The 22,230-nt window shown below is 39.2% G+C and overlaps 1 pseudogene; it reads right to left on the bottom strand.

Annotated features, from left to right (window-relative positions):
- Positions 1 to 1,268: 1,268 nt before the first annotated feature.
- On the bottom strand, positions 1,269 to 22,230 carry LOC112406274 (zinc finger protein 559-like; annotated as a pseudogene).

Raw genomic sequence — 22,230 nt, forward strand, 5'->3', positions numbered from 1 at the left:
CATTGGTAATAGCCTGAACTTTTTTGTAGCATAGATGGAGTATGACTCAGGATGGAATCCTATTGCTCTGGAACTAAGTGGGTGTGAGTGGAATGACGTGATGCATTATTTATATTTTGTAATTACTAGCAATTCATTATAAACACATAACCTATAAGCAGTAGTGTGCTAGTAAATAATAGTCAACTCTTCAGGGAAAAAGAGTGTGCATATATATATATATATGTTTATTGTAAATTTTTATAAAATAAAGAATGTGTAACATAAATTTACAAATAATAATAAAATATACAATACTTTTATTGTAACTGCCACATAGCCAATGGATTCTTACACACTGCTTTTGCCAAACTTTTGTATCTGTGGCCAAAATATGGTTGTAATTGAATTACGATTTGACAAATGGAGTTGAATCCCAGTCTGCTAACTCTTTTCCTGATAAATCTATTGTCATTAAATCTGACATATGTAGTCAATTTTTCACGACATTTTTGCTTAACAACGAGCTTGCAAAATTTCTAAAAATTTAATAATCAGCTCCGGCAAACTGGCACAAGCGAACTCCAGGACATCTATAAACTCCCCTTCGGGGGATCAAAATGAAGACCCACCTATTTTTGTTATCCAAACAATACTTCACTGATATCATGAAAACATCCTTCTTCTCAGTAATCCCCACTCTCTAACCATTCCTCATCTCCCACCATATGAAATCCATACACCCCAGTGACTGAGAGGTTAGCCCCACTTAGGTCACCTACGGAAGAGAAAACCAGAAATTCAGCTGTTCAACCAAGGTGGCATATTAGGCTGGGGCTAAGCTGTTCCTGGTGTCACAGCCACATGGTGGCACTATTGAAACACAGGTATTGCAACTGCCTCAGTACCCCTCCCCACACCACCCCCACCTCAGCTTGCTCCCAGTTATGCAAAGCTTTACAGCGCACCAGCCTACACCTCCTCTGAAAACCTAGCATCCCTCTCCCCTTTCACACACAGCTCCTTTCATGCAGGAAATTCCATCAAGGCAAACAAGCTGATGCACATTCTGCTTGTTAAAAGTTATATAACAGGACCTTCTGGTGGCGTCTGTCCCAGCAAGTTCTACTTGTTGACCTCTGGTTTTTAGACCCTGTCATCCATATGTCACTGGGAGCCGTCCTGTCTCAGATTTACCTGTGATGCAGGTAAATCTTTGACTACCAGTTCAGGGCCTGGGGAAGCTCAAGCCCTTTTTTTTTTTTTTTTTTTCATTTAAATAAAAATTTACTTGGTTTTCTTTCCCAGTATCAATTTTCTTGTATGCAGTAAGTGAAAACATGTACTCCAAAACTTTCCCAAGGTCTTATTTAAAAACCTCTTTGTAACAAAGGTTTTTCATTAAAAAAAAAAAAAACTTTTTAGGATTTTTATTTATAAAAAATATATAAAAGATATTCATTGAAAGCATTCTAATTGTTTTTACATTCATACATAATCTCTCCAGTGTGACTTTTACAATAAATTAACATAGCCTTTTCCACACTCCCTATATTTATAATTTATGGTTCTTCTCCAGTATGAATCATGTTTCCTAATGACAAAGAACAATCAAAGGCTTTCCTATATCCCTTTCATTCAGGGGATTTCTCATTATGTGTGCTTTCATACTTTCCCAAAGCAGAGAATAAAAACTAAAAAAAATCCTATACTTTTTACATTCGTAATATTTTCACACCCGTGAACTCACAGCTGAATATTAAAGTATAAGGCAGAGCAAAAGGCTTCCCACATTCCTTACAATAAGGTTACCTCCACTATGAATTAGTACATGTTCAGTAAGTGTGAAAGTATCAAAGGCTTTCCCACACTCTTTACAAGCGTTAAGTTCTCTCTCAAATGTGAATGTGTATACATTCAGAAAGGCATGAAGTATTATTAAGGTTTTCCCATATTCCTCATATATATGGCTTCTCCCCACTGTGAGTTCTTAAATGTTTAATAAGACATGTGGATCGAGTAAAGGATTTCCCACATCCCTTACATTCAAAAGGTTGTTCACCAGTGTGAGTTCTCATGTGTACTGTAAGGCCTGATGAAATAGTGAAGGCTTTATGACATTTTTTACATTTATACACTTCTCTCCAGTATGTGTTTCTTTTATGTTGACTAAAGTACCCGGATTATCTAAATGCTTTACCACATTCTTTACATTCAAAAGGTCTTTCTGTGCACTCTTTTTTAAATTTTTAAAAATTTAATTATTTTTGGCTACACCAGCATATGTGGGATCTTAGTTCCCCAACCTGGAATAGAACCTGTGCCCCCTGCATTGGAAGCGTAGTCTTAACCACTGGACCACCAGGGAAGTCCCTACACCATGCATTCTTAAATGTCGAATAAGAAATGAGAATCAAATAAAGGCTTTCCCACAGTGCTTATAATTATAAGGTTTTACCCCAGGGTGAGTTTCCAGGTGACTTTTAAAGCAAGATGAAATACTAAACATTTTCCCACATTCCTTACAATGATAAGGCATCTCACCAGTGTGAATTCTTCATATGTACAGTAAGGTATGAGGAACTAACAAAGGCTTTTCCACATTCTCCAGTTTAAATTCGCATGTGAATACTGTTTTGAGAAAAGTAAACTCTGGGCTGCACTCCTTACAAACACAGTGTTTCTAGTATAAAATCTTATATGCTTAGCAAGATCTGGGGAATAAGAAAAGCCTTTTTCAAGTTTCTTACATTTCACAGGCATCAGTCCTCTGTGAATTCTTAAATGCTGAACAACATGAAGATTGAGTGAAAGTCTTCCCACATCCTTTACACTCATAGGATATTTCTCTAGTGAGTTCGCATATGTACAAAAAGGTTTGTAGAATGTTAAAGAGCTTTCCTACGTTCTTTAAAAGCATACGTCCTCTCTCCACCATGAAAAAAAACGTTCCCTAAGGTACGAGGAAGAAGGTAATCCTTTCTTACAGTCAGCACATTTATAGGGTTCTCTTGAGTGTAAGTTTTCTTGTGAACCAGGTGTAAATTTTGTTTGAAGGCTGTTTCACACCGATTATACTCAGCAGCATTCTCTCCAGAATGGGTTTTCTTGTGTAGATCAAGGGCACAGTTCTTTATGAAGGCATTTTCACACTGATAACACTCACAAGTTTTCTTTCTAATGTAAGTTTTCCTTTGAGCCTTAAGGCATGAGTGTTCACTCAAGGCTTCTTCACAATGGTTAAAATTGATTTCTCTCCAGTGTAGTTTCTCTCCATTTCCACCACACTGGATTTTTTCCCATCCAAAATATTCCACCGCGGTGCTGACCATCTGGCATTAAGACAAATCTCCTAATCTCAGACCCGCGCCAGACCACACAGCAAAGACAGCCGCCGCCTTGCGCACGCCAAGCCCTTTTTTATAATGTATCTGTCCTTAACTTATTTGCATCTTCCTGTCTTTTGCTGTCCATTGTATCTACATGGCCTGCTAGGTTTCATTCCACATTAAACCCCAATGGAAATGCTCCATTATTTATCATCTTCCATAAGAAATTCAACAAAACTCAGCATTTTTGTGTTTGGGTGAATTGTAAATATCCCAGGGAGGGACTCTAATTGGCCCAGCTTGGGTCATGTGCCTACCACTGGGCCAGTGTATGGTCAGGAGGTTGGGATAGTATGACCGACCAGACCTGTATCACATGCCAGCTTCTATGATGGGGGCAGTATGAGTGGCAGCCCAGAACCACATGGAGTGAGGAAAGGAGAACATTTCCAAAGGAAATGGAGAAATCTTACCTGAAGATGAAAGACAGAAATGCTGAAAGAACAAAAGCAACAAACATTCACTCCTGGTAGAGATTCAACCCTTCCTCGTGGCTAGTTTTTCCTTTTTGGGGTGTTTTAACAATTCCTAGAGAACAACAGGGAAAGGTATTCTTTATAGGAAACAATTGTAAAATGAAAACATACTTAACACAAAGCAATGCTGAAGGATGTCCTTTGAAGCATTTCTTTGAAATACTAGCTTATCTATTATGAAGTTTAGATTTTTATATTATTGGTGTTCTCACAGTGGGGCATAAGTTTGCATGCTTTCCAACTCTCTGATGTGTGGAATTACTTTAAATTTTTACTTAATGTGACACAATAATTTAGAACCTTCAGTGGTAACATTAAGTCAGAAGATGCCTTATGCACTTAGGCAGAGGCAAAAAAGGCAAATAATCTCACTGCTAGTTACTCACCACGATTCTAGCTTTATGATTTTGTATCTTATAAGCTGTTTCATCTCTTAAATGTTCTGTATTAAAATATGACTGTATTCTGTATTAAAATATGATTGGAATGTGAGCTGTTATGATAGGAAGCATTAACAAAGTAGTTCCCTTTGTCCTACTGAGTTTCTGGTATGCCTGTTGCCGTCTGAGTGTCTCACCATTGGAAGACTATCTTGTATCTTGAATCTTTGTACCACACATACTCTTCCAAATAGGGTTTAGAGCAGCCAACTTCAAACTGGGTACTCATGCTCCTAGGGTGAGTAGACTCTCCCAAAACACATGGTGATTGGATAGTTTTAATGCAACCAATTTCCAGTTCTCAATTTCCACAGGTCCCTTTCCTGACAGCCCCCTCCATAGGCCTGCCAATGTCTCCTTTTACACATTCACCCTTCTCCCCCCTCAGAGAAGAAGACACATCTCTCTCCCTACCTGAATCTTACCTTGGTGCATTGCTCCAGGCTATAAAAATTTCTAAGGCAACTCAAAAGGGGAAAATTAGACATGCGCTGCACTTGAGGGGGCATCGTCCCATTCCCTACCTTCCCCCCCCAAAAAAGCAAAGAAAGCCTCAGTAGAAAGTACTAAAGTCTTATTTTATCTAGGTAACAACTCTTGGCAAGTCTCCATGCCTTCTCTATCTCCTGCCTCTGTTATGTGGAATTAGGCTTCAGAAGGATATCATCTCAATTGTTTAAATTTTAAAATGATAGACAGTAAGTCTGATTTAACTGATTGGTTTGACAATGAAGACTGGCTTCAAAAGTGTTATATTCATATATTGGACTTATTCTATGAACTGAATGAGCTAAACCTACAGCTCCAAGGATTTGATAAAAACAAAGTTAAAATATATGTTCAAATTACAATATACCTGAAAGTACGTTCTTTGCAATGATTTAAACTTAAAATGTTATAAAACAGTTTTAGATGTCAATGTAAAATGTTCAAGGGGCCTTATGTTTTTCAAAATTCTTTCAGGATTACATATGCAAAGAATTTTGAAGATCCCCATGTAAGAACCGACAAACCACCTCAAGCAAATTAAACCCTTCATTAGGGAAACACAACTATACATACAACTTACAGCTATAATTAACTATGAAAAACATCCCTTTTAATAGAAGGTTGTAAAAGAACATAACATCTTAGTAAAAATTCATACTTAACAGAGCTAACATTTTTCTTCTGTTGATTTAATTACTCTTGAGTCTAATCAAGTGTGGGTTTCTCCCTGTTAAATATAGAATTTGGCCTGAGGACATACTAAAGCTTTCCATCCTGGTCTTTCAGCCTGTTTGTTTATGCTGTAGGTGGGAAGTGGTTGGTGTTTAAACTCCATTTTCCCCATATTTAAGCCAATGAAGTCTATATTTGCATCCCCACAAGACCAAAATTTTCTGATTACAGTTCTGATAGTGGTTTTTCCCTCCTCCACTAAATATCAAAGAAGAAAGTAGCCATTTTTCCAGATGCTGGTGGATCCCATGACTGTTTCAACTCTATGAAAAACAAAATTACAAAAGCACTACTAACTCTTACCTTCTACCTCTGCTGCTTAGATATCTTTAGGGTCTTTTACTACAATAAGATGCAAAATTCATTACTAAGGTGTGATTCTATTAAATTGCCAGACAGGTTTAGTGACCCAGAGCCAAACTGGTTTTTCTGCGACCAAAATTTTCCTCCCTGTTTCTAATAACTGAAAAATGTTGAAACATATAAAGAAGTTGTAAATACTTAGAATCACATTTTCTCCACAAACGTACCCTCTTACTCATTAATTAGCTGCCAATTGAGAGCAAAATTTAGCCAGGGACAGAGAGACCCCTGAGAGCAAGAGGGAAAGAGAAGAGGTGGCCACCGAGGGCAAAGGGAGCTGTTTGGATAGTGTACCAGGGACAAACTTCCTATTGCACAAGCTTGCCCCTGGCCAGCCCAGTCCTTGAGGACAAGGCCCTCTTTAGCTACCACATTTAGCCTGGCATAACCTTGGCTTGGAGAGAAAGCCTGTGCTTTTTTTTTTTAATTTGCATACTGTGTATATCCCATTTTTAAAAACCTATCAAAGGTAAGTTTTCCCAATAATCAAATATCCTTCTTTAGCAGTAAGTTAGTGGCTACCCTGTATACTATGAGTGTCATTTAGGATTAGATTTAGCTATAAAAAAATAACAGTGATTTAAACACAAAAGTAGGCAGATCACAGATGGTATGTTGGCTCTAAGAAGTCAAGGCTGGCTACATAATTGTGGAGTCCAGTGCAAAATGAGAATGTGGGTCTTCTTGTTTAAAAAGTAGAGAGTTCTGCACTTCCCTGGTGGCGCAGTGGTTGACAGTCCGCTTGCCGATGCAGGGGACACGGGTTCGTGCCCCGGTCTGGGAAGATCCCACATGCGGCGGAGTGGCTGGGCCCATGAGCCATGGCTGCTGAGCCTGAGCGTCTGGAGCCTGTGCTCCACAACGGGAGAGGCCACAACAGTGAGAGGCCTGCGCACCACAAAAAAAAAAAAAAAGTAGAGTGTTCTGAAACCATGCCCCACAGGGTTAACAGAAACTGGTGACTAACAGAAATTCTTGAGCTTGTCCTACAGAACAGCAGGTAAGGGAACAGCTTGTTGAAAATCCCTCTGCTTGTAACCTGCTTCTCTGAACTGTTTTAATTATTTTTGACTCTTTACCTTATAGATAACACCTCGCTATTGTAACGGGGGGCTTAAGTTGTTTTTCAGAAACTTGGAGTCAGCTCTTGTCCAGTTCAAGCCAGCTAAGACTGGTTGGCACCATCGACCCTAAAACTGGACCTGCGCAGGTGTCTGATGATGTCAGAGGGCCCAAAACCCCACCGTCAAATCATGCTAAATACCTCCATTTTCGAACATGTATCCCATGAAGAAGCATGTAACTTGGATGCTTCGGATTTGAGATTTGTTCCGTTGTCTTCTGACTTGTCTGCCTTGTGAATAAACTCTTTCTCTGCTGTAAATCTTGGTGTCTCAGCATGAACTTGCTGTTCGTTGGGCAAATGTTAAAAGTACTAAAATACAGGGGGAGACTTCCCTGGCAGTCCGGTGGTTAAGACTCTGCATTTCCATTGCATGGGTTTGATCCCTGGTTGGGGAACTAAGATCCTGCAAGCCATGGGGCATGGCCAAAAAAAAAAGAAAGTTCTTTCATTTTGAGATCTCTTTCTTGATTTGTTATGGTGCTTTTTTATTTTCCATTTAATGTCATTCTAGGTAACAAAAAGATAAAATTTTAAGTTATTAGTATGTGTTGTACCCTTCATGTTTATATTGAGTAATGCCAATTTAAATGCAAATATAAGGGACTTTCCTGGTGGTCCAGTGGTTAGGGCTTGGTGCTTTTACTGCCATGGACCCAGGTTCCATCCCTGGTCCGGGAACTAACATCCCACAAGCTGTATGGTGTGGCCAAAAAAAACCCCAACAACCAGTAAATAGAGGAACATTTAAATTGTATGTGGAATCACTAAAATCACATTCATTCATAATTCGTAGCGTGTACAAACATTTGTACCTTGTTCTTACCAGAACAACGTTGCACAAAAGGAAATCAACTGTTTTTATTTCAGTTCTTGACACACACACCTTCTACCAATGCTCTACCTTCAGCATACTATTGAGTAAAAAGGACTGAAATGAAAAGGATCTTTGGGTTATCTTCTTTTTTCCTTCTATGTCATCCTTTGCATAAGTTGTTGACTATTACAGGGAAGTAACATAACATGGGTAAGGAGTGATATAACAGGGTTCCTTGGTTGTCGTATTTCTAGGAACGCCATTGCCTTCTTACCGAGTAACAAGTTCTGGTTCAAACAAAAAGTATGTCCTCTCAGGGCTCTCAGGGCCCCGGCTTAATCAGCTGTATAGATGTAACACGCTTTCCTTGGACTCACTTTGAGTCTTGCTGAACTCTGGCTCATTGTGGGACCACGGGAATTCTGAGCTCACGGGGCTCATGCAAATGGGGCAACAAGGTACAGCAACCAAGCATATTGCATGTAACCCTCTTCTCACACACATGCTCCGTCATTCTATCAGATTTCATTTACAAAGCACAAGTTCAAAGACAAAATTATTAAGAATTTCAAGATAGCCACAGTAGAAACCACCAATGCAGAGCCCTTCTGAGCAGGGTCCTCGTGTGATAGCACAGTTTGCATGCCCATGGAGCTGCCATGCTCCACCAAGTCTGCAAGACTTCTTTTCTCTTTTTGCTCCTTCATCTTCTGTGTGGGGACTTCCATCCTCAAGGTCACTTCATGATCCAAGTTGGCTGCTGGAGTTCAACAACAGCAGAAAGGAGAAAGGGAGAAGTGCAAAAGGACCAACTCTTCCAGGCCGAATCAGTGCTCTGAAGGAGCCTTTCAGAAGCCCAGCTCTGCTTCCATCTCACTAATCAAGACTTAGTCATGAGTCTACATTTAACTCTCAGGTCGGCTGGAAACGTAATCTTTTTGCTGGATGCATTGCCACCCTGAATACCCGGAATGAAATAAGGCTGTTATTAAAAAATAAAGGTTAATTGACATGGATGGACAACTAACTGTTCCTGCCATGCCAAAAGCTAATATATTTAATCAAACCTTAATTTTTATTTATTTATTTTTTGCGATACGCGGGCCTCTCACTGTTGTGGCCTCTCCCATTGCGGAGCACAGGCTCTGGACGCGCAGGCTCAGCAGCCATGGCTCATGGGCCCAGTTGCTCCACGGCATGTGGGATCTTCCCGGCCCGGGGCACGAACCCGTGTCCCCTGCATCGGCAGGTGGACTCTCAATCACTGCACCACCAGGGAAACCCAAACCTTAATTTTTATTTACGTGGGTTGTTTCTGATTTTTCACTATTATCAACATCATTTTAAAACTTTTAAATTACAATTTAATTTTAAATTTACTCTAATTTTTAAAAAAGTATTCCTATGGGACTTCCCTGGCGGTTCAGTGGTTAAGACTCGGTGCTCCCAGTGCAGGGGGCCTGGGTTTGAACACGGGTCAAGGAACTAAGATCCCACATGCCACATGGCGCAGCCAAAAAAGAAAGTATTCCTAAACAACTAGCACATTTCTTTGGAAGAATTTTTCCACTTATGAAGTCAAAATAAACAATAGGTACTTAATGAAACATGTAATGATAACAACAGTAGAGTTTTTTGGTTTTCGTTTTTTACAAAAACGCGGTGGAGGGGGTGGGGCAGGCGGCGGTGGGGCAATTAAACGTTTATACTGATATGTAGTCCTGACATAAACACTGTGTGGGTCAAGGAATAGATAGCTAAAGATAAAGATGTGTTAAATTATGTGGCTTTTATGATCCTCTGATCCTGTACAGTATTGCTAATTTGCGCGTGACTAGATGACAAAAAGCAAAAATAATGTAAGTAACATCTGAAGGTTGTTGATTTTGTGAAGATCACCTACTTCTACTGGAATCAATCTACTGTCAATATCTGGATACACTGTATCATCTTGTGTTAATATTATCTGTTTCTAATATTGACTGTCAAGATGCCTTCTATAATCTTGGTTTTTTTTTGTTTTTTTTTGCGGTACGCGGGCCTCTCACTGTTGTGGTCTCTCCCGTTACGGAACACAGGTTCCGGACGCAGGCTCAACGGCCATGGCTCACGGGCCCAGCCGCTCCGCGGCATGTGGGATCTTCCCAGACCGGGGCACGAACCCGTGTCCCCTGCATCGGCAGGCGGACTCTCAACCACTGCGCCACCAGGGAAGCCCCTATAATCTTGTTTTAATGTTATCATATCTCTGATATTGAGTATCTGGATGCATTGTGTCATCTTGAATTAATATTATCTACTTGAAGCTTGCCAGAATATGACACCTAGGTGAGAACTAGCTGTTGTTCATTTTCCCATTAGCATCTGCATAGCATATAATCAAGCTGTTCTTTAATTGGTGAAAACTAGTTCTTTGTTCAGTGCTAGTAACCCAGGACTAAAATAACTTGAATGTTCTTAGCTCATTTGTTTGTCACATCCTTGCCAAGCATATCAAATTATTTCCATATGAAATGAAAAAAAGGTTTAACAAGCCTCCAAAACACTTTTATTTGCAGTAAACAACTGTGAAAGAATTTACTTATTCTGTTTTTTAACCAGTTCTTAAATGACAAGAACTTATAATTTATTAAGCAGAACAATACCTGCATATTCAGATTCTAATATGAAGTTTTTCCTGAATGAATTTGGGTACAATTAGATTTCAGAAATGGAACCATTAAAATCTGAGCAAACCTTATTTATAGAGTATAGTTCTACAAACTCTAACATTTTGTCCTTCACGTATAAATATCTCGGTACATGCACCATCTGAGTGTATAAAATTAAACTACCTGAACACCTTTAAAAAATTAAAGTAAAATGTAAAAATGTCTATAAAGAGAAATTCATTAGAGATTTCAAAATATCCGTAAGTGCTAAATACTTTTTCCAGAAATCAGTGATTATGCCAAAACGTGTCACAAGGGGAACTGTTAACAAGTGTTACTTTGCCGATGGTAGGAAGATTGCCAACGTTTAATTGGCTTTAAAGTTGGTGTTCTGTCAATGGTGTATTGTAAAAAGCAATAATGCCCACATTTATGATTTAAGCTTGAAATGGGAACTCTAGATTTGACTAAATGTGGCACCATGTACTAGTCCTTCTAATTAAAAATATTCAAATGCTTGCCTTTTAAATTTGATTAGGATGTTTATTATCATGCCTTTGTTAACAGCAACAACAAAAGATGTTTGTCTGCAATCTATAATGTACAATGACAAGTCAACCCCCTCTTGCATTGCTGGGCATTAAGTGTTCTGGTTTAATGGAAATACTGAGAATAGCTCTTTTGAGGCTGCTGGGAAGATGGAATTCTACTGAATTAAACAAAAATCTGGCATGGCGTCATTCTTTGGATTCTGTAAGGAAAGGTGTCCTCATTAATAAAAGCAAATGAGAAATCATATTATCTTTAATAACAGAGTAAACCATGCTCTGTCCATTGGCTTCTGAATTTCTAACTGTGAATTCCTAAGTACCTACTGACCCTGATCCTCCAGCATTGCATGAGAACTCATGAATAAAACATGAACAAACAAATACAGAGTAAACTTCCAGGCAAACCGTTAAGAGGGGAAATCTCAACAGAAAGATCACTTTCAATATGAGTGAGGCTTCAGAGAGTGGGGAAAAGATCCAGTAAGGTCTTCCTGGGGGGAACACTCAGTGCTTAGTATTCAGTATTCAGTATTCAGCATTCGATTACCCTGACTGATTTGTCCTACTGACTTGAGTGGCTTTGTGGATTAGGGAGAGTTTACAACTTTTCTGACTCTTGCAGGCTACCAATTCATCAGCCTGCCTTTCTATACCAGCCAGATGTTTTCCACTCTCCTCTTCCTCCTACTCCCTGTGACATGGCACACTCCGTATTTTTGCTCATTGGCCATTAGAAACCGGCAAGGCACATGCAGTGACCATAGCTACAAAGCCCCTGGGCAGACACTGTTGGCTGCCTTCCCAAGGTCAACCTCCTCTCCCTTGTCTTCCTGGCTGGCAGGAATGTCTCCCACAGCAGAGGCAGAAAATACCAAGTGCTTGCATTCTCAGCCTCTCTTGTGACCTCAATTCTGGCCTGTGATGTAAGGGGAAGTCTGCTGGGAATTTCTGGGAAAGAAGAAGAGAAAGGAAAGTTTATTCTCCCCACCTCACATCCCCATCTTTTTTGTTTTTAATGTGATTGTGTGAAAGTGTGATGCTTGGAGCCCAGGAGACCATCTTGTGACAATGAGGATAAAGATCAAGAAATGGCAGAAAAGTCATCTTTGAGCTTTCTGGACTTTTGTTGTGTGACAAAAATAAGTTATTTTTGGGTTCCCTTGGTGGCGCAGTGGTTGAGAGTCCGCCTGCCGATGCAGGGGACACGGGTTCGTGCCCCGGTCCGGGAAGATCCCACATGCCGCCGAGCAGCTGGGCCCGTGAGCCATGGCCGCTGAGCCTGCGCATCCGGAGCCTGTGCTCTGCAATGGGAGAGGCCACAACAGTGAGAGGCCCGTGTACCGCAAAAAAAAAAAAAAAATAATAATAATAATAAATCAGTGACAGCCACTATAATTCAGCAACCCCAAATTTGAAACCTGTAGGGCCAATTATGTTCCAGAATTCATAAGATTTAGGGTTTTAAAATGGTAATTCTAAAATAAAATAACATAAAATGGTAATTCTATGTATTATATAGTACCCCCAGGGGGTCTGGAGCAAAACCCTCTAATCAAGTACATTAATATTTCTGCAGTAAAACATATAAATAGTCACAGTAACTGGTTTACATAAAGACTTTAAATAAATTAATGTCAGTGCAGGTGATGATTCGCCACTAAATGAGTCCAGATCAGTATAAGGTTTGGGCATCAAATGAGTTGTGAACAAAATGCCAGCTTTCAGAGTTCCTTAGATTTCAGTTTTTGAAGAAAACGTTGTGGGCTTGAATTAAGAATACGAGGTCTTTGCCCTGGGAACTGAAAACCAACAAACCAAGTCACTAGACTCTAGCTATCCTCACTGCCGACTCCCAACAATGCATCATTGATCTGACCCTTTACAAAATAAACTGTGCTTCCTTTGACCCATTCATGTTTTACTAAGCTAGCTGAAAACAATGCCCTTTCTAAGTGCATCGATTGTTCTACCACTTTGGCAAAAGTACTTGGTGTCGAGCAGACAGGCCTCTTAGATGACTATAACAGTGCAGAGATTTATTAAATGGTGCCCCCCTAGTTAACAAGCATTCGTACAACTCTGAAACATGCCTAATTATAACCAGGAAGTGTCAGGCATAAGGCTGAGTTCATCGGAGATTTTATCCACCTTAAAGAGTATAGAGTACACCCCTTAGTTATTAGTCCCTTTAAAGTATTATTTTCTGGCTACTGTCAGTTGATTATACATGTCATGGACTTTGGCCAACCTCCTTCTACTATTGAATGGCTGATTTTTTTTTAAGTTTAAATAAAGGTAGAATAAAAACTATAATCTAGAGTCCTCAGTTTTCTTACATTTATTCTTGGGCTTAAGATATTTACTATCAATTAATCGACTTATTTAAAATAATACAGTGTAGAAAGCTTCATGTGATGCTAAAAATATTTTTAGTATTAACTTATTAAAGCAATAAGAGATTTTTAGCACAATGTCAAAAATGCCCTAGGGCTTTAGAATTGAAAGAGTATGTTTGTAACGTCCACAGGTTGGCATGAAATGTAATTTTCAAGAAATACACCCGATGTTAAACGTTCAATTCAGAACAGTAGTTATCCTTGTAGGAAAGGGAATGCAATCTTTGAAGGGGTACATAGGAGCTTACACCTGTAATGATAAAATTTTATTCTTTGAACTGGATTAAGGGTAAATGGGTGTTTATTATTCTTTATACATTTAATGTCTGAAATATTTCATGATACATTAGATATACCTGTACAATTTGCATTAATTCATCTAAGCTAGGGACAGAGAAGCACAAAATATACTTCTATGTCAAATATCTTGAGAATGATGAACCGTTTACTATTCAGCCATCCTTCAGTGGATTAGCTTCTTGTGTACTTTTATGTTTCTTGATCATTGAATGCCCTTCATGCTCAGAATTCTTTGTAGGAATTAGTTGGCAGATAAAGAGGAAGGCTTGCAGACAAAATGCCTGTGGAAAATGATTCCTTTTTTTTTTTTTTTTTTTTTGGGCCGCGCCGTGCAACATGCAATATCCCAGTTCCCAAACCAGGGATGGAACCTGCACCTCCTACATTGGAAGCACGGTGTCTTAACCACTGGACCACCAGGGAAGTCCCCCATGATTCCATTTTGAATGTGAAGTGTGACACTTTAGTCTTAGAGGGAGATTGAAAGCACTGGAGGAACTCCTGGCCTCCTCCAAGGCCACTGCGATCACATTCCTGCCCCCTCAGTCGTTTCTTGCATGTCTCCTCCTAGACTTACCTTTGCATGGTGCAGAAGTTGGTCATTTGTCATGCTCTCTGCATTTTTGGTTCTGTGCTTCCTTTCTCATGGAAACTATTGAAAATAAGGCATCATTATTACATGGGAGAGGACTTTCCCAGAATCCCAGTTTTTTTCCCATAAAAGTTTACATGTAAAAAAAGCCAGAGTCCACATTAGTCAGCCTTAACAAGATGTGGGAATCTAATCCTGGATCTATTTGGTAGGCAGAAAAATCTTCTTGAAAGCAAATGCTAAACAAGCATTATGAAAGTGCTTATTTAGCACTATTTACACGAACTTTACTATATTTAATAATTTCTCCTATTAAAGTTTTGTTCTCCTTTTAGATATCATCCCAACAGTTATATAACATTCCATTATGAATGTAGCTCGGATAAGAAAGGTCTTTGATATCATGTACATATGTGTTATGTATAATGCTTGCAATAAGATTGTTCTTAGAATCTTGGAGAAATATGTTTATTTTCCTGAAGTAAAATATGCTAAATTTGAAATCCTCAAATAAACTCATGCTTTTCAAAATTTCTTGCTTCAGAAAGAGGACATCTAAGTTTTGCTGGTGACGTTTACCTTCTGCCTGTGGGCTGGTCTTTGTGGAATGGGCAGCTTTAAGCCCTGCTGGCTCAGTAGGTGTCTCTGCTATTAACCTCCCAAAAGAGGTGTGGGGAACAACCAGGAGGAGAACCAAGGAAGAGCGAGAAGTCAAAGGCTGCTAAGAGTGTCCATTAAATAGGGTAAAGGAAAGAGAACTAGGGGCATGGATCCTGCAAGTCTCTGTGATTTGGGGAATGAAGCCAGGACCCTGGTTTTCTCAGTTCCATGGACAGTGGCCAGGGTCAGTTTCACGTGAATGTGCACACCTGGTCCTGAGACGGACCAGTCTACAGCTGTAAGGAGCCCAGAGTAAATTCACTGCTATTAGAAAAGCAATCCAAACTTATGCTCTTCAAAGCATGCAGTGATTACATATCTTCCGCAAAAGGAGACTCCAGTGTCCAGTTGTAGAATATCCTAATGGTCTGTTTCTAAGGGTTAAATTAGCCAGAATACATTTGCTTGTAAGCAGTTACCTTGATAAGAGCTGATTTCTACAGCAGAAGATTTTCTAAGACATTGCAGACCTGGTGACTTCAGCATAGTGATCTAATAATTCCTTTTTAGTGCCTCCAAACTGTATTGAGAATGATGATAACAAACCTATATAGCACCTTAGCATTTACCAAGTGCTTTCTCTCATCCTTAAATGCAGGAGTAGAACTCTGGACAGAGGATCAATTGGTAGTATATAAAGGAACTCTGCATAGCAAGAATTCTGATCTGGCTTTGATGGGGACTGTAAGCTGTGTAACATGTACATTCATTCATTGGTTATCTCTGGTGTTTCTCTTACATTCCAGGTGCTGTTCAAGGCATGGAGACATTGCAATAAATGAAACAGAGTCCCTGTCCTAATAGAGCCTACATTTTTACAAAAGAAAATATGGCAGGGACTTCCCTGGTGGTCCAGCAGTTAGGACTGCACGCTCCCAATGCAGGGGGCCCGGGTTCGATCCCTGGTTGGGGAACTTGATCCCACATGCCGCAGCTAAGAGCCCACATGCCGCAAAGAAGATCCTGCATGCTGCAACTAAGACCTGGTTCAGCCAAATTATAAAAAAATATATATATGGCAAATACCAGTTAGTGAGAAGTACTCTGAAGAAAAACATAGGAGGATAAAGGGCTAGAAAAGTAAAGCAAGAGAAGAGGGATGCTGTCTTGTGTAAAGTAGTCAGAGAAAGCACTTCTAAGGAGATGACATTTGAGCAGAGACCAGCATAAATCAAGGAAGTATGCTATGTGGCTGTCTGGAAGAACAACATTCCTGGCAGAGGTAACAGCACGTGCAAAGCATATTCTCAGGCAGAGGTACATTTACCTCATTTTTTACTTTTTATTATGGAAACATTTAAACATATACAAAAGTAGATGGAATTGTATAATGAACCCCATGTATCCATCACTCTGCTTCTATACTTCCAGCCAATTCACCAGCCTCCCATATTGGATTATTTGAAAGCAAATCCAAGACATCAGATAAATATTCAGTATGTATTTACAAAGGTACAAATACTTTTCTTTGACTTGACACTATCATTATCACAAAAAAATTATCAACAATTCCTTGATATCATCCGATATTCATTAGTGTTCAACTTCCCCACATGGGCTCATATATATTTTTACTAAGTGGTTTGTTAAAATCAATTTTTAAATGCGGTTATCTGGAGTGTCTGAAAAATAGCAAGGAGTGTAGTGTGGCTGGAAAAAATAGAACTCAATACCATGTCTCACAGCCAGTTAAAGTAAGTGAAAGAAGGTGATCAGAGGTTATCAGGAGAAAATGAACAGGCTGATGCTGGCCGGCAGAGATGCACAAGCTTCTGTTTGCATTTGTGGGGAGTATTGGTCTGTTTGCCCAGCCTCCAGAAGGAGCCATCTAGGAGATGAGATTGCCCCACTCCTGAGGTCCTTGAACTTTTTGGTCTCAGACACTCCTCAAAGTGGCCAGGCAGGAGAGAATACCAACATTTCTGCTCAGCACTGAACTGGGAACCTTTATACACCAGCTCTTCATTCTCACAATAACCCTGCAAGATACCAATTCTTATTTATAAAACATGAAACTGAGGCTCAGAGAGGTCAGGCGTCTGGTACGGTGTAGAGAACAGAACTGAGCACTGACCTATGTGACCCCAAAGCTGGTCTTCACTTCCTGATACTATGTATTATATATGCCTTTGTTTATTGTTTGTTCCCCCCCACCACCACCAGAATATAAGCTCCACAGGGGCAAGGATCTTGTCTGTTTCATTCAGGCCTAGATAAAGAATCTGGCACATAGGAGAAATTAAAAATATTAATTCAATAAGTAAATGTACATGTTGTATACTTGAGTCTCACAGGAAATGCTTTTGCAAGGATCATCTCTACAAATTTCAGCATCTTCATGGCTCAGTACGAGACTTTCCACCTTCTCTCTACCTTCTTCAATTCCTTCTAGATCCACAGCTCTGGGATGGCTTGGAATGTCATCAGGGTTGGGCAAGGTGAAGAAAGCTCAGGACTGATCCCAAATGCAATACTATTTTACACCTACTAGATTGGTAAAAAGCAAGGTCTGAAAATATCAAGTGTTAGTGAGGATATGGATTAACAGGAATTCTTACATGCCACCAGTGGGAGTGTGAATTGATACGATCACTTTGAAAAAGCTTGGTACTAGCTTCTAAAATGGAACTTGCTCATCCTCTGAGGCTCAGCAATTCCGACCTCCACCCCTGCATTCCTAGACCTTATTCGTAGAGAACTTGTAACTGTTCACCAGGTGATACATTTGCAGCAGCATTGCTCATAATGGCAAAAAAATTAAAATAAAAACCCACTAAGCAACCCAAACATCCAAGGACTTTAGAGTGAATTCATACGTTTTGCTATCATCAAGCAACAACACAGATAAATCGTAGAAACGTAGCTTTGGGTTAAAAAAAAACAAATGAAGTGGCAGAAGACTAATTCAATATGATATTTTAATAAAGCACAAAACAATGAAAACGAAACAGTACAAAGTTTAAATATATATACATATGTGCCACAACTACTTTTTTTTTTTTTTTTTTGCGGTATGCGGGCCTCTCACTGTTGTGGCCTCTCCTGTTGCAGAGCACAGGCTCTGGACACGCAAGCTCAGCGGCCATGGCTCACGGGCCCAGCCGCTCCACGACATGTGGGATCTTCCTGGACCGGGGCACGAACCTGTGTCCCCTGAATCGGCAGGCGGACTCTCAACCACTGAGCCACCAGAGAAGCCCCACAACTACTTTTTAAGCGTTGGAAAAATAAACACAAAAATTGAAGATTGTGGCTACCACTGAAAAAGAGGCAGAGGAGAGGTAGGAGAAGAACATATAAGTAGATGCAAAAAAACCCCAATAATGTTTAGTTCTTAAGTTTGGGTGGTGTGTTCATGGCTGCTTATTAAAATGTCTCAAATCTTAGATATAAACTACATGACTTCTTTTATATGTATCGGCTATCAAATAAGTGCATAAATCAAGCCAGCCAGCCCAGGATGGAGCTGTGTGTGAAGGCACTATGTCTGTCATCCGCATAGACATCTACTGGCTGCTGTCAGGAGTATACTTTGGGCATCTGGAAGCTGTTGTTTACTGCATCATTGGCGCCAAGAAGTGAGCTGAATCCCATAAGTGAGAAATGAAACACTCAAACTTGGAACTCCCAAGTACACATCTAGTAATTATGCACCAGAGAGGAGACTTCATTCAGGGAAAGAATAATTTATTTGTATCTAAACATTCCTTTACTGTTTGACAAGGTGGTGATCCCACCGAGAGGTAACAGGGATTCAAATGTGTTCTTTTATAAACATTTTTCTTCATGCCCACTGTGTTGTATAAAGCTGCCAAAGATCATGCCTTAGATTCACTTAGACTCTTCTCCACATACAGGGAGGCACACAAACTCTCAACTACATATATGGAATTAATGTGTCTGATAACACTTGCCTCATGTGAGAAAAGTCACTGATTTCATCACTCTTTCTAGCAGTTTCAGGACTCCTGGCAGCTCTTGCAATCTATAAATGGGGTAACTTCATTAATTCTAATTAAGTGTCAGAAATGAAAATCAAAAACACACATTAAGACTTTTCCCTTGGTAAGGAATGTTAACAACATGTGACCTTAGCTGTGTGACAAAGACAATGCTTGTACTGCAGTCTACGGTGTCAGACTCTTGTGGAGAGTATTGAAAGTGCTCTGAAAAGGAAATTTCTTCATTATTTTTAATGATAAGTTTTAGACAAGAAAAATCTATAACTAGGCTTACTTTCTTCATAATGAAGATGAAGATTTATAAATCACCCAGAAGATATGATCAATGTAAAGAAGCTGGTCATTTAGATACATTTATTTTTTGGTTTATATTGTCAATGAAAGTGCCTTTATCACATGAACCAGGTAACTGCTAAATCTTTACCTTACTTTCTTCAGACAAGACACAGTGTCAATCATTGATCTAGGCTACAAGGCAATTTTCTTACAAAATTAAAATAGCTTTTTAGTGGGATGGAGCAGCATGGCACAGGGAGATCAGCTCAGTGCTTTTTGATGACCTAGAGGGGTGGGATAGGGAGGGTGGGACGGAGGGAGACGCAAAAAGGAGGGGATATGGGGACATATGTATGCATATGACTGATTCACTTTGGTGTGCAACAGAAACTAACACTGTATTGTGAAGTAATTATACTCCAATAAAGATCTATTTAAAAAATAGTTTTTAATAAACCAATTAAAGAAGGCTGTGTGTGTATGCATATTACATATATATATACCACATTTATAATATACACATACATATATATGAAAAATGTATTTTTAAACTGCCCACTATTCTTAGAATAAGTAGCAACAGGTTTATAAAAATAGCAAACTGATTTTCTAGTAAATGAATTCACGTGTAATTTTTAAAAATTATGGTCATCCAAAAATGGCACATTGCATAGAACATGATATACAGGTGTTATTTTGTTCCTTAAGGATCTGGTCACTTTCCTGGGACTATTGCTTACATTGTTATTAGTATTGTCCTTTATAAGCTTTTGATTTTTAGGCATCATGATAATACAATATCTGTCCATCCATTCATTCAACAAATATTTATAAAATGCCAGGCATTTTGCTATGATAATGATTAAAGAGGATGCTTTACCTCACAGAACTTTCTACTTAGTGATGGAGAAAGATGTTAGTGAGATATCACAAAAAGAAACTTACAAAATGTGGATAAAGAAAAGGTATATGGTGCTTAAAGATTATAATAGGGTGAATACACCTTGTTTAGAAAGGATCTCAGAAGGCTTCCCCCAGGATATGATGTTTGATGGAAGAAGCCCAGATATATAAAATCAATGATTTGCATCTTATTTTCACTAGAATTCCTTTTAATGTCTGGTGTTTTGATAGAATCACTCTCAAAGATATATGATTAATTTTAATCAAATCTGCAAAAATTGATTACTTTGTGACAGGTAGCATGGAAAAGAACTAAAATAATGAAAGTTCTTGCCTTCAGTGAGTTTACTGAGTAGGGAGAAAAGCACAATACAACAATATAAAACAAAACTTGATAAGCAAAATAAGTGATATACAAGCAAAAGCACAGAAGAAAAACTTTCTTCTAGTTAGTAGACTCTAAAATATTTTCACCCACTGTGCGGCATATACTTTGGGCCTTGCATTATAGGTGGGAATTTGAAGATAGACATGGGAGAGAAAGCATTTCTGTTAAATGTACAAATGGGAAAACATGAAACGTATTCTAGAAATTGTGGGTCCAGTTTGAGTCCTGTAAGAAGAAGTGGTGAGAGTTGAGGCTGGAAAGTTAGATTTGAATCAGGCTGTGACAGCTCTTGATTGCTATGCTGAGGTTTGTACAAGACTCAGAAAGTAGCAGAAGATAAATTATTGGACGCGTGCAACCAGCCCTGCTCAGCTCTCCCATTTCATAATGTAGCTCTGAGCCTAGGAAATGATAAACTCCAACATCCCCTGTTTCTATCTGTTCCTTAAGCTGATTAAAACAGAGACCAACTATTTGTATGCATTTGGAGAAACCCAAAGGGCTTGTGTCTTTGAGGTCAGGAACCTAGTCCTATTCATACTGTTATGTCTAGTACGTCACATAAGCTTGACCTGAGATTAATGTTTAATCATTGTTAGTTCCTGTATTTATCTTCTCAATCATTAGGTAGAAACCAATAAAAGAAGGACCAAAGCCGATAATATTTCCTTATATTTTTAAAATTACATTTAAAAAATCTGAACAGACATAATCAAATACAATGTACTGTATTAGGCTTTGGCTTGAAAACAAAACAGGTGAAAAAGGCATTCTTGGGACATTTGGGGAAATTTGACTGTGGCCAGATACACGAGGATACTGTGGAATTATCATTCATTTTCCTAGGTGCTTACAACTAACTTTCAAATATTCAGCAAAAAAAATACACATATACACACACATACACAGATAAAGCAAATATACCAAAACATTACAAATTGTTGGATCTGGGTGAATGATATGCAAGTGTTCATTTTAGTATTCTTTTAACTTTACTATATGTTTGAAATTGTTCATAATAAAAAGTTGGGAAGGATTTAAATTCCAAAGATACATTCCACCAACACCTGAAATTAATATAATCTTATATCAACTATATCTCAATTAAAAAAATCACACACGGGCTTCCCTGGTGGTGCAGTGGTTGAGAATCCACCTGCAAATGCAGGGGACACGGGTTTGATCCCTGGCCCGGGAAGATTCCCACATGCCGTGGAGCAACTAAGCCCGTGTGCCACAGCTACTGAAGCTCACACGCCTACAGCCCATGCTCCACAACGAGAGAAGCCACCGCAGTGAGAAGCCCATGCAGCACGACGAAGAGTAGCCCCCGCTGGCTGCAACTAGAGAAAGCCTGCGCACAGCAACGAAGACCCAACACAGCCAAAAACAAATAAATAAGTAAATTTATTAAAAAAAAAAAAATTACACACACTCAAATATACTTCATCAGTCAGCGTTCTTAGTTTCTAGTAAAGAAACCAACTCTGGCTAATTTAGGAAACAGGTTTTTATTAAAAAGGTAATGGGTAGCTCACAGATTTTGGGACAGCATGAAAATCATACTACCCCACACATCCTGTGAACTCTTCACTCTGTCCCCATCGACCTCACAACTTGTTCTGCCACTGATGCTGCAATGGCTGCCTTGTCTTCCTCTGGTGACAGAATATAGCTGCCATTGAACTGCTGCCTCTCCTGGGCCAGAATGGATTTTGTAAGCACCTGACTGGGGTAGCCCAT

This window comes from Neophocaena asiaeorientalis, unplaced genomic scaffold (assembly GCF_003031525.2).
Source record: "Neophocaena asiaeorientalis asiaeorientalis breed wild unplaced genomic scaffold, Neophocaena_asiaeorientalis_V1.1 scaffold36, whole genome shotgun sequence".
Classification (NCBI taxonomy): Eukaryota; Metazoa; Chordata; class Mammalia; order Artiodactyla; family Phocoenidae; genus Neophocaena; species Neophocaena asiaeorientalis.